Raw genomic sequence first — 12268 nt, 5'->3', positions numbered from 1 at the left:
ATCTAATAGAACCAAGAGTGAGCCTAAAGGGGTTCAAAAACCGAAGGACGCCAAATCAGGATGAATCAAAGCTCATTGTTGGAAACAACATTAGAGTTGACGTCGAGTTTGTGGGAAATGTTATTTTGATTTTAGATTCTGGTTTTAAGATGGTGTTGAGAAACACTTTTTACGTATCTTCTTTTAGATGGAATTTAGTTTCTGTGTTTTGTTTGGACATGTGTGGATACTCTTTTGAAATAAAGAGTAATATTATTTCCATGTTTTATGATTCAAATAAGATTGTGTGCTGCAATTTATCCGATGGATTATATCGATTGAGTTTATCTCCCAACGACATGTACGTTGCTTATTCAGCTGAAAAAGTTGTTTCTAAAATGCCTCTACCTAAGGAATAGTCTTATGCATTGTGGCATAAACGTCTTGGTCACATCTCTAAAGAAAGAGTATAAAGGCTTATAAAAGCCGACATCTTACCTACTCTTAAAAGTGATCTAAAGACTTGCGTAGACTATTGTAGAGGTAAGAAGACTAAGATAAAGAAGAAATTTGCCGTACGAAGTTCATACTTGTTGGAGGTTATTCACACTGATATTAGTGGACCATACATAGCTGCTTTATGTATAAATTTTTATTTCATCACATTTATTGACGACTATTCACAATATGGATACTTATACTTAATTAAAGAAAAGTCCGAGTCTTTTAACAAATTCAAGATTTTTCGGACTGAAGTGGAGAAACAGTTGGGAAAAGTTATAAAGATTGTGAAATCTGATCGTAGTGGCGAGTATTTTGGCAGGCACGGTGATGATGGACAACTTAAAGGGCGGTTTGCTAAATACATAGAGAATTCTAGGATAATAGGTCGGTTTACTATGCCCGGAAGTCCTGAACAAAATGGTGTAGCTGAAAGGCGCAATTGAACTCTTATGGACATGATGAGAAGTATGATTAGTAGGACCAATTTACCTAATTTTCTGTGGGGTGAAACTTTGAAAATAGCTCTTTATATTCTAAATTGCATTCCTACTAAAGCGGTTCGATTGACTCCTTTTGAGTTATGGACTAGACATAAACCTAGCTTGAATCATCTTAAAGTTTGGGGATGTCCAACAAAAGTGAAGTTATATAATCCAACATTGAGTAAGCTAGATTTCAAAACTATTCGGTGTTACTTCATGTCTTACTCAGATCATTCAAAGGGGTATCGATTTTATAATCCTAATGGAGGTACAAGAATTATGGAATCTCAGACTGCAAAATTTATTTAATTTAATGTAGTTGAAAAGAGTAGCTGCTCACAAGCTATTGAAGATGATAGTATGGTGGGAATTACTGGATCATTGTCTCATTCTATGCAGACAACTATGGAGCTTCATATGCCACAAACTGAGCCTGTTGTGGCTCAGGATCCTATTGTTGAGACAATTCCTGATGAAATTCCTTAAGCCCCTCAAATTCAGAATGAGGTTGAAGTAGTTCCACTCGGAAGATTGATTAGGGAGAGATGTTTAGCTATACCACCAGACTATGTTGTCTACTTAGGAGAGCATGATTATGATATTGACTGTATTGTTGATCCAGTAACTTATATAGATGTCATCTCATGTCCTCAATCAAAGTTGTGGTTAGATGCAATGAAAGATGAGATGCAATCTACGAAACACAATGGTGTTTGGGAGCTTGTTGAATTGCTTGAAAGTTGTAAACCTTTTGCCTGCAAATGAGTATACAAGACTAAAAGGGATTCCAAAGAAAAGATTGAAAAGTTTAAAGCCAGATTGGTAGCTAAGGGTTTTACTCAAAGAGAATGAATAGATTATAAAGCAACATTTTCTCCAGTTTCTTCTAAAGATTCCTTTAGAGTGATCTTGGCATTGGTAGCTCATTTCGATATGGAGTTACACCAGATGGTTGTTAAGACTCCTTTTCTAAATGGAGACCTTGATGAGGAGGTTTATATGGTGCAGCCTGAAGGTTTTGCAGCAAATGACTCAGGTAAGTTTGTTTGTAGATTGAAAAAGTCTATTTATGGCCTTAAGCAAGCTTCTAGACAGTGGTATTTCAAGTTTCAGAGTGTTGTCAATTCATTCAAATTTATTGAGAACAAAGTAGATCGGTGTATATACACCAAGGTCAGTGGATGATATCTTGCTTACTAGTAATGACATTGGTTTACTACATGAGACAAAGCGGATGTTATCGAAAATTTTGATATGAAAGACCTTGGTGAGGCGTCTTTTGTTCATGGCATTGAGATTCATAGGGATCACTCACGCCATTCATTGGGTTTGTCTTAGAGGGAATATATTGATCTCATTTTAGAAAGATTCAATATGCAGAATTGTAAACCGGGAATTGTTCTTGTTGTTAAGGGTGATAAATTGAGTCTTTCACAATACCCTAATTCAGATTTTGAGAAAGCTCAAATGAAGAATGTATCTTATGCTAGTGTGCTTGGAAATATCATGTATGCTCAAGTTTGCACTAGACCAAATATTACTTTTGCAACAGGGCTTCTAGGCAGATATCAGTTTAATCTAGGACGCAATCACTGGATTGCTACCAATAAGGTTTTAAGGTACTTAAAGAGAACAAGAGATTATATGTTGATTTATAGACATGTTCCAGACTTGCAACTAGCAGGGTATTCAGATGCAGATTTTGTTGATTGTCAAGATGATAAGAAGTCAACGACAGAATACATATTTATGTTGGCAGGATGTGCAGTATCATGGAAGAGCGAAAAACAGAAATCCATATTTTCTTCTACCATGCAAGCGGAGTTTGTAGCATGTTTTTTAGTTGCTACTCAAGTTATTTGGCTCTGGAACCTCATTAGGGAGTTATCCGTTTTTGATTTTGTGAATAGGCTTATATAGCTACATTGTGACAATAATTCTGCAGTGTTGTTTATTAATAACAAAAGAAGTGTTAAGGGGTCTAAACATATGGAGGTCAAGTTTTTTACCATAAAGGAATCGGTGTAGAATTGTGACGTTGCAGTAGATTATATTCCCATAGATGATATGGTTATAGATCCACTAACTAAAGGCATACACCCGTGTGTATTTGATCGACATGTCATTAGCATGAGCCTAGGAGTATCTTGGGATGCTGTTATTTAGTGGGAGCTGTGTTTTTTTTTTTTAATAAAGTTTATATCTGTTTTTGTTACAATTTAGTAACACTTTGATATATATATATATATATATATATATATATATATATATATATATATATATATATATATAAATATCATTAAAATTCTCAAGATTTTGCTAAAACCTTGAGTGAAGGCTAGGGGCATTCAATTATTAGCCTTGTGCATATGTCTTGTGATACATAAAGAAAGGTTAACCGTAAGGACAAAACATATGTGGGTTCATTGGAATCATAAAGCATTCTCTAGTCGCACAAGTTTTTGTGACGCTTAAGGTAAGAGAATGGTGACTGACAAATGGGATCTCTCTATGAAAGATGTTATCCATTTGCCGCACTACTATATTGAATCAATATCAATAAAGCTAAAAGCACTCGTGACCATGGAAGGCTCTGTGTGTATACATGTAGTTACCGCCATGATTCGTTGTTTAAGACTTTATGGGATATGATTGACTATTAAGAATTATCTCTAGACCAATGTACGCACATACGGTACGAATTCAATTAATATCGTCCAAGTGGAAAAATGTAAGAGTTTTCCTAATGTGGACTACATTAATTGATATTGTAATTTATTGTTTTTATGGTTACCATAAAACAGGGTTGGTCTAAGGTGAGATAGAAGGTTTCTTAATTAGTCTAATATGGGACTGGCTAGTGTGAGCCGAGTTGAGCTTGGCCCATAATGAGGAGGCCTGGCTGGAAACTCTATAAATAGTTCTCAAGTCTCTCCTCTAACCATAATTCTCACATGTATTCTCACCTAAGAAGCGTTTACCTAACGCTAAACGTGAGGGGGGCCGTCTCATTGAGCTAGTGATACGGAGGGCAATAGAGAAGAAGAACTTGCGCGTGGAACATTGTGTTTCCGCTTCAAGAACGATGGATCCCAAAATAGGTGCGTTAATTTTTTTACTCAATTATGCATATTCTTGTTCTATTTATGGAGATATTGGGATTGTGCAATTTGCATCCAACAGAGCAATCTTGGAATAGTTCTGGCGAGTTGGGATTGACCGCCATTGACATGGTGGCCACCATGACCTCGAAGAAGAAGGGGATGCCCCAGTTAAGAAAGATGATTGTTGGAGAAATCTTCCTGGAGTATTTTGAAGCTGAAAAAACGTTTCCATCAGTCTAGTCTGAAGATTTGTAGACTCTACTATTTAAAGTCTGAAGACCTCCGGACTGCCAGACTCAAGACTCAAAGTCTATTCTCATTGACAGTTTCTAATCCGTCGAAGAAAGGCTATCCAGGACTGGATGTTTCGTTAAGGATTTGACCTTATTGACTGGAGAAGATCTCTTGGCTGGATATGACATAACGAAATCCTTTATTGATTCAAAGATTAAGGATCTGATGATTGGCGAAGTATACTTGGAAGGTTCTACTTATGGAAACCGAGATCCTGATTGTATGGGCGAGCAGGATTGATGGGCTATCGACATGTTCCTTAAATAGCTCGAATGATCTTCCTAATTGATTATGTTCAACGGGAAGATTGGAAGAATTCCTTTGGTAAGTGCCAACGGGTATGATGGCATAAAGGAGTATATAAGGAAGACGTTCCAGTTGTTCGAGTGTGTGCGCGATAGAAGAATTCCAAAGTCTGAAACTCTTTGTTCTTAGTCAATTCATTTTCTGAGCGAAATCTTGTACGCAAAAGAGAGTCCATATTTTTGAGAAACCTTGAGGAAGTGTGGTAGAGTATCTACACTGTGGAATCAAGGGAGAGCCTTGCTGTAACAACTCTTTTGTTCATAGTGAAATCCAGCCGGTGGGCTATTAGTGCGGAAGAGTGGACGTAGGCTTGGAATAAGCCGAACCACTATAATTTATGTGTTCATTTTCTCTTCCCTACTCTCTGCTTTACTTTGATCATAATTCGCTTTGTTAACAAAAGGAGAACTTCCTTTCTATTGTCTGCTTAGTATTGCTCTCTTATCTTGAGAAAATATTTTTACACATTTTCACCCCCCCTCTAGGTGCTTATACTAGCTATCTCAATTGGTATCAGAGCCTGTGTACTCACTTTGTTTAAAGTGTTTTATTTCAGAGTTAAAGATCCATGGCTAGTATGTTAGCTCCAGGGCTGATAGAAGGGCAAAGTAATACCAGCCTTACTTTGATAGAAAGGAATACAACATATGGAAAAATAAGACGAAGGCGTTCCTAAGATCAAAGGATCCTCTAGAATGGGACGTTGTAGACAAATGAATCATTCCTAAAGCTGCACCTATCTCAGAGAGAGGAAAAGAAACTGTTGAGTCTAGTGAAATGACTCAGGAAGAGATAACCAAGAGACAAACTCTTGATGCAAAAGAAATTTATTTTTTATATTGTGCTTTGTCACCTACTGAATATAACAGAATATCTTCTTGTGTTACAGCGAAAGAAGTTTGGGATAGATTACATATTACCTATGAAGGAACCGATCGAGTGAAAGAAACCAGAATCAACATTCTTCTCGGTCAATACGAAGCCTTCAAAATGAAATCAGGAGAATCTATAACTGACATGTTTAGTCGTTTTACAGAAATCGTGAATGGTCGTGAAAATCAAGGTCAACCAATTTCTGATCCCATAAAAGTAAACAAGCTACTGCGTGGACTCTCCAAGGATTGGAATCACATAAAGACCTCAATAAGGGAGACACAAAGAATTATGCCATTATCTGTCGATGAGTTGGTTGGGACTCTTCAGTCTTATGAAGTGGAACGAATCAATGAAGACGAAGATCCTAAAGGTAAGAAATCCATTGCATTAAAATCCAATGATGATTCTGATGTTACAGATTCTGAAGACGATATGGATGATGAGGAGCTTGCTCTCATGATAAGAAGATTCAGAAAACTGAACAGAAAATGAAGAAGATTCAATCCAAAGAAACAAAGTTTTTAAAAGCAACAGACTAAGTCTGTTGATGATGATGAATCAAATAGAGATGTAGTCTGCTTTGAATGTAAGAAAAAGGGACACATCAGACCCAACTGTCCTCTTCTAAAGAAGAAGAAAGGAAAAGCTAAAAAGTATCGAAAGGCTCTTAAAGCATAAACCTGGAGTGATACAAAATGTGAAGAAAGTGATGATGATTATGCCAATATATGTCTGATGGCACAATCGGATTCAGATTCAAACTCCGAGACAGACTTAGATTCAGATAGTGAATTTGACGTGAGTAACTCTAAAATCCCTATTAAAGTTTCTAAATACATTGATGAGTTGTGTTTTAGTCTTAAGACTTCTCTTAAAAGGATTTCCGAACTTAAAAAGGAAAATTCTGCACTAAAACAACATGAAAATGTTTTGAAGGAACAGGTGAAATGTTTAGACATGAATGTTTCTACTCTTAAAGAAAGAGAAGACAACCTTTCGAAAGAAAATGTATTTTTAAAAAATGACATATTAAATATTTCCAAAAGATTTTCAATAGGATCTGAAAAACTTGAGAAAATTCTTTCAGCACAAAGACCTTATTTCAATAAATCTGGTTTAGGAATGACTGTGGAAACCATTCCTTTAATTGATTTTCCTAAAGTGAAGGAAAGAATTAAGCAAAGACCCACAAAGAGATGCTTACAAAAATCATTTTAAAAAGGTCTTTGTAAAACCAGTAGGTCGCAATGCTCTCAGATGTTCAAAGTGCAATAGTTCAGATCATTTTGAGAAAGAATGTCCTATGGTGTTGGAAACCTGTTAAGAAAGTATGGGCAAAAACCGCATATCATACTAACACCAATGGACCCAAGAAAATATGGGTACCAAAGAAAGTTTGAGTCTCTTTTTTAAATGCAGGTCACTATCAAGAAGAAGGTAAAATGGTATTTGGATAGTGGATGCTCAAGACATATGACAGGAGATTCAAATTGCTTCATAAAGCTCATTCAAGTAAATGGTGGAAAAGTCTCATTTGGAGGAAACAACAAAGGAAGAATTGTGGGATTCGGAACTGTAAAGATTGGAAACCTCACAATTAGTAATGTTTCCTTAGTGGAAGGACTCAACTACAATCTGCTCAGTATCAGTCAGCTGTGCGATACCGGTTTCAAAATCAACTTTCAAGAAGGAATATGTTCAGGAACCAGTAAAGATTCTACTCAGTCATTCATCGGTCGAAGACATGGAAATATATACCTCTTGGATGTGAAACTAGATGAATCGCAATGTCTAATCTCAATTCAAGATGAAGCGAACTTATGGCACAGAAAACTTGGGCACATCAATATGAAGCAAATAGCCAAAATTTCAGCAAAGAAGCTAGTTCGTGGTCTACCCAATCTGTCATACCAAAAGTCTTATCTATGTACACCATGTGTATTGGGAAAGCAGGTAAGAAATTCCTTTAAACCAATAAATCAAGTTTCCACTAATCGTGTACTGCAGCTTCTGCATATGGATCTCTTTGGACCAACCAGAACTCGGAGCATTAGAGGTAAGAAATATTGCCTAGTAATTGTGGATGCCTACTTACGATTTACTTGGGTATATTTCTTGTCAAGTAAGTCTGAAACCTTTTTTTACTTTGAAAAGTTTACTAAAAAAAATTCAAAATGAAAAAGGGTATGTTATTTCAAGTATAAGAACAGACCATTGAGGTAAATTTGAAAATCAAGATTTTACAAAATTCTGTGATGAATCTGGTTTTCAGCATGTGTTCTCCTCTCTATATACTCTAGAGCAAAACGGAGTTGTGGAAAGAAAGAATAGGTCGCTTCAAGAAATGGCTAGAACTCTTTTAATTGAAAGTAACATCTCTTCACATTTTTGGGCTGAAGCAGTTTCTACAGTATGTTATATTATTAATAGAGTTTTTCTAAGACCTATTTTGGAAAAAAAACCCCCTATGAGTTATTCAAAGAAAAGAAGCCTATTGTTTCATATTTTCATGTGTTTGGATGTAAATGCTTTATATTGAAAAATGCAAATGATCGAGTTGGCAAGTTTGAAGAAAAATCAAACGAAGGCATCTTCCTTGGATATTCTACCTCAAGTAAAGCCTACAGAGTCTACAACAAGAAGACTCATTCTGTGGAGGAATCAATGAATGTCAAATTCCAAGATTCTATGCAAAATGAATCTATTCAGACTCATCTTGAAGAATCTGAACATGCTCCAGACTCTACAAAGTCTAAATCTCAAGAAGCAGCTCAGACTTCGAAAGACCAGCATCAAATAATTGTTGAAGATTCAAATGAAGAAAGTGATCATCAACTTGACAAATCAACCAGTAATTGGAAGCATAAGTCCAGTCATCCCAAGGATCTCATTATAGGTGACATTAATGAAGGAATTTGCACAAGATCCAAAAGGCGCGAGGAGTCTAGTGCTGCGGCTCTTATTTCTAAAATAGAACCCAAAAGCATAGAAGAAGCTTTATCTTATGAAAGCTGGATTGAAACCATGCAAGAAAAACTCAGGCAATTCAGTATTAATGATGTTTGAGAATTAACTCCTAAACCGAAAGGTAAATCTATTATTGGAGCTGAATGGCTTTTCAGGAACAAGATGGACGAGAAAGGAAAGGTCGTAAGAAACAAAGCAAGACTCATGGCCAAGGGATATACGCAAGAAGAAGGGATAGACTATGATGAGACTTATGCACCTGTAGCGAGGTTAGAAGCAATTAGATTATTACTTACTTTTGCTTGTTATAAGAATTTCAGGTTATTCCAAATGGACGTCAAAAGTGCTTTCCTGAATGGATTTATCCATTAGGAAGTCTATGTGGAACAACCACCTGGGTTTGAAGACCCAAGGAAACCAGACTCGGTTTCGGTGAAAAAGGCTTTATATGGTTTAAAGCAAGCACCTCGAGCTTGGTACGACAGCTGAGTAAATTTTTAATTCAAAACGGTTTTGTCAAAGGTAAAGTAGACACTACTCTATTTATCAAAAGAGAAAGCAAAAGTTTTCTGCTTGTTCAAATATATGTTGATGATATTATTTTTGGATCCTCTAATCAAAGTCTCAGGCAAGAAATTTTCTAAGTCTATGCGGGATGAATTTGAAATGAGCATGATGGGTGAACTAACCTTCTTTCTTGGACTTCAAGTGAAACAATTGAAGGAAGAAACCTTTATTCATCAAGAAAAATATGCTAATGATCTTGTCAAAAAGTTTGGACTGGAAAACTGCAAAAAGATTTATAGACCAATGTCAAGTTCTTTGAAGATAGACAAAGATGAAGGAGGAAAGAAAGTTGACCAGAAGCTATACAAGAGTATCATTGGTTCACTTCTTTATCTTACTGCTTCTAGACCTGACATTTTGTTTAGTGTTTGCATTTGTACTAGATTTCAAGCAGACCCTAAAGAATCTCATCTAAATGCTGCAAAGCGTATTATCAAATACATTGCATCAACTTCAAGCCTTGGTCTTTGGTATCCTAAAAAAGGAGACTTTACTCTTCTTGGATACTCAGACGCAGATCTAGCCGGATGCAGAGTTGATAGAAAGAGCACCTCGGGTACCTGTCAACTACTTGGAAGCAGGACAGTGTCTTGGTTTTCAAGGAAGCAAAATACAGTGGCTCTTTCTATAGCAGAAGCAGAGTATGTAGCTCTTGGAAGTTGCTGTTCACAAATTCTGTGGATAAAACAACAGTTAAGAGACTTTGGAATTGAAGATTCATGCACGGAGATTAACTGTGACAACACCAGCGCAATCAATCTCACCAAGAATCCAATTCTTCACTCAAGAGTAAAGCATATAGAGATTCGACATCACTTCATTAAAGATCATGTTCAGAATGGAGAAGTTTTGATTCAGTTTGTTGACTCAAAGAACCAACTGGCGGATATATTTACAAAGCCTTTGGAGAAAAATCAATTTGAAATCATTCATTCCAGACTCAACATCTTGAGGTTTGAAGAAGTAAAAGTCTAGAGACTCTCAGACTGAGACAATCAAGATCTTTGATTGTAAGTTATTTTATTCTCTCAGATTAAATCTTGAAAAGGTACGATCATTTGTCCATAATTGATTTTTGCTACTTTCAATTTCCGTGATTAGTGCAATCTTTTTTTTTTTTTTTTTTTTTGAAAAATGGAGTTAATTTTTAAATGGCAGTTATCTAATTTTTTGAAAAAGGCAGTTATTTTTTAAAAGGGCATCTTTTTACTTTCCATTACGACGTTTTGTATGCCTCTCTTCGACTGACCTATATACTGTTGGTTCCTCTTCGTTTAACTCCAAAAACCCTAAAAAGCATCGATCTTCCACTTCTGTATTATTCTCTTGTTTAATCTTCGAAAAGTTGTCATCTTTCTTGGGAAAGTCAAGTTTGGAATCTTTCAAAGACTGTGAAAGATGTCGTCTCAAAGGAAGTCTTCGAGGATTGCGAAAAGGGGACCGCAGCAAATGCGTGAAGGGCCTACGCACTTTGATCTCACCGAGGAAGAAGAGTCTCCTAGTCAGCAACAGAGCCCACAACATTCTCAGCAGCGTCCATCTTCTCCATCTAGACCACAGGATGTTGCTCGTCGAGAAGAGGAAGAAATAATCGAAAATGCATAACCCGTAAGAACTCTTAAGCCCTCTTTTACCTACAAGCTTTATCGTGCTTTGAAAAGGGGTGGAACTCCTTTGAACTACATTGACGAATTTCTAAAAGACAAATGGTACAAAAATGAAACCTTCTTTTTACACACAATGGAACGGTTGGGAATTGCCCCTGCTGGGTCGGCAGAAGACGCAATGGCAAATATTCCAATCGATCCACATGTTGGAGGGCTGAATCAGCCAAATGGGAATGATGATGACAAGTTGTACAGTCAGTTTCAACCGAGAATGGGTGTTGCAGCAAAAATTCAGAGCAAAAGGACAGACTTGTTTCGATCGGAGGAACACAAGCATCTATACTCTAAGTTGTTGAAGCGTGGGGTCATAAACCCTAGAAGTGTGGATTTTGATTTCCTTGATGCTGTGAACGTAAATTTGAGGGAAAAATTCAGTCTTCTTCAACTTGAACAGTTCTGTTCTGAATCTATAGAAGCCTATGCTAAACTCACTGCATACTTCTATTCAAATCTCAGTTTCTTAGATGCGAATAGATTCTCTTTTAATGTCCGAGATCAGGACTATGTGGTGGATGTAGATATGTTGGCTGATGTGATTGGGATTGAGAGAGGGAGATATCAACCTATCAATGTCTCTATTGCTCGTGCTACGTTGGAACTTGTTAAGGATAGAAGGACAGAGGGAAAGGTTTCCTACTCGAGGATGAGTGCGTTCAACATTCTGCTTCACAAGATTGTGATCAATTGCCTCAGATCAAAATCTACTTCAAAGATTGATGTTTCAAACTCAGAGGCAAAGCTGATGTATGCCATCAATGTTGGGAAAAAGTTCTCTCTTCCTCACACTATTATATTCCACATGTATAGAGCAGTGGTGAAGAACAAGGGTCAACTTCCTTATCCAGCTCTTGTGACAAAGTTATTCAGACATTTGAATGTTCAGCCTCCCCGGATTCTCTGTGTTCGAACTTGTGATCAAATGGTAGTGGGACTGAAAATGGTGTCTAAAATGCGTCTGAAAAAACTCAACAAGGCGTTGGAGAAATTCAAGGAGAAAACCCCTGTCAAATGTCATCAAATCTCTTCAGTAGCAAAAAGAAAAGGGAAGGAGCCCATGGTTGCTCCATCCAAGAAAAGAAGAGCTCTCATTGTTGAGGATGAAGAAGATGAGGAAGACATCACCATTACTGCAATGGCGTTGAAGAACCTGAGTCATTATGTTTCAAAATCAACGGAACGACAAGAGAAAGACATAGAACAGAGAACTGGAGAAAGAGAAGATTTAGAAGCAGAAGGGAAAGAAACAGAGGAGAGAGAGAAGCTAAAGAAAGAGATGCAGAGGAGGAAAGAATTGAAGAAGAAGAAGAAGAAGAAGAAGAAGAGGAAAGAGGAGATCAAGAGGAAGGAGAGCATGAGGAACACTCTTCTCCACCTGAAGGCATGGAAATAGGGGGAGATCGTGAGAAAAGAGGAATGTCCTCATATCCTGCTACTAGTGAAGGAGTCAGCCGCTCACCAACAGATCCAGAGGACATCTATGCCTCTCAATTTCCTGAGGAGGGACATGATGTTTCATCGCCCA

The sequence above is a fragment of the Eucalyptus grandis genome, chromosome 1, assembly GCF_016545825.1.
Source record: "Eucalyptus grandis isolate ANBG69807.140 chromosome 1, ASM1654582v1, whole genome shotgun sequence".
Taxonomy (NCBI): domain Eukaryota; kingdom Viridiplantae; phylum Streptophyta; class Magnoliopsida; order Myrtales; family Myrtaceae; genus Eucalyptus; species Eucalyptus grandis.
This window is presented reverse-complemented; position numbering follows the sequence as displayed.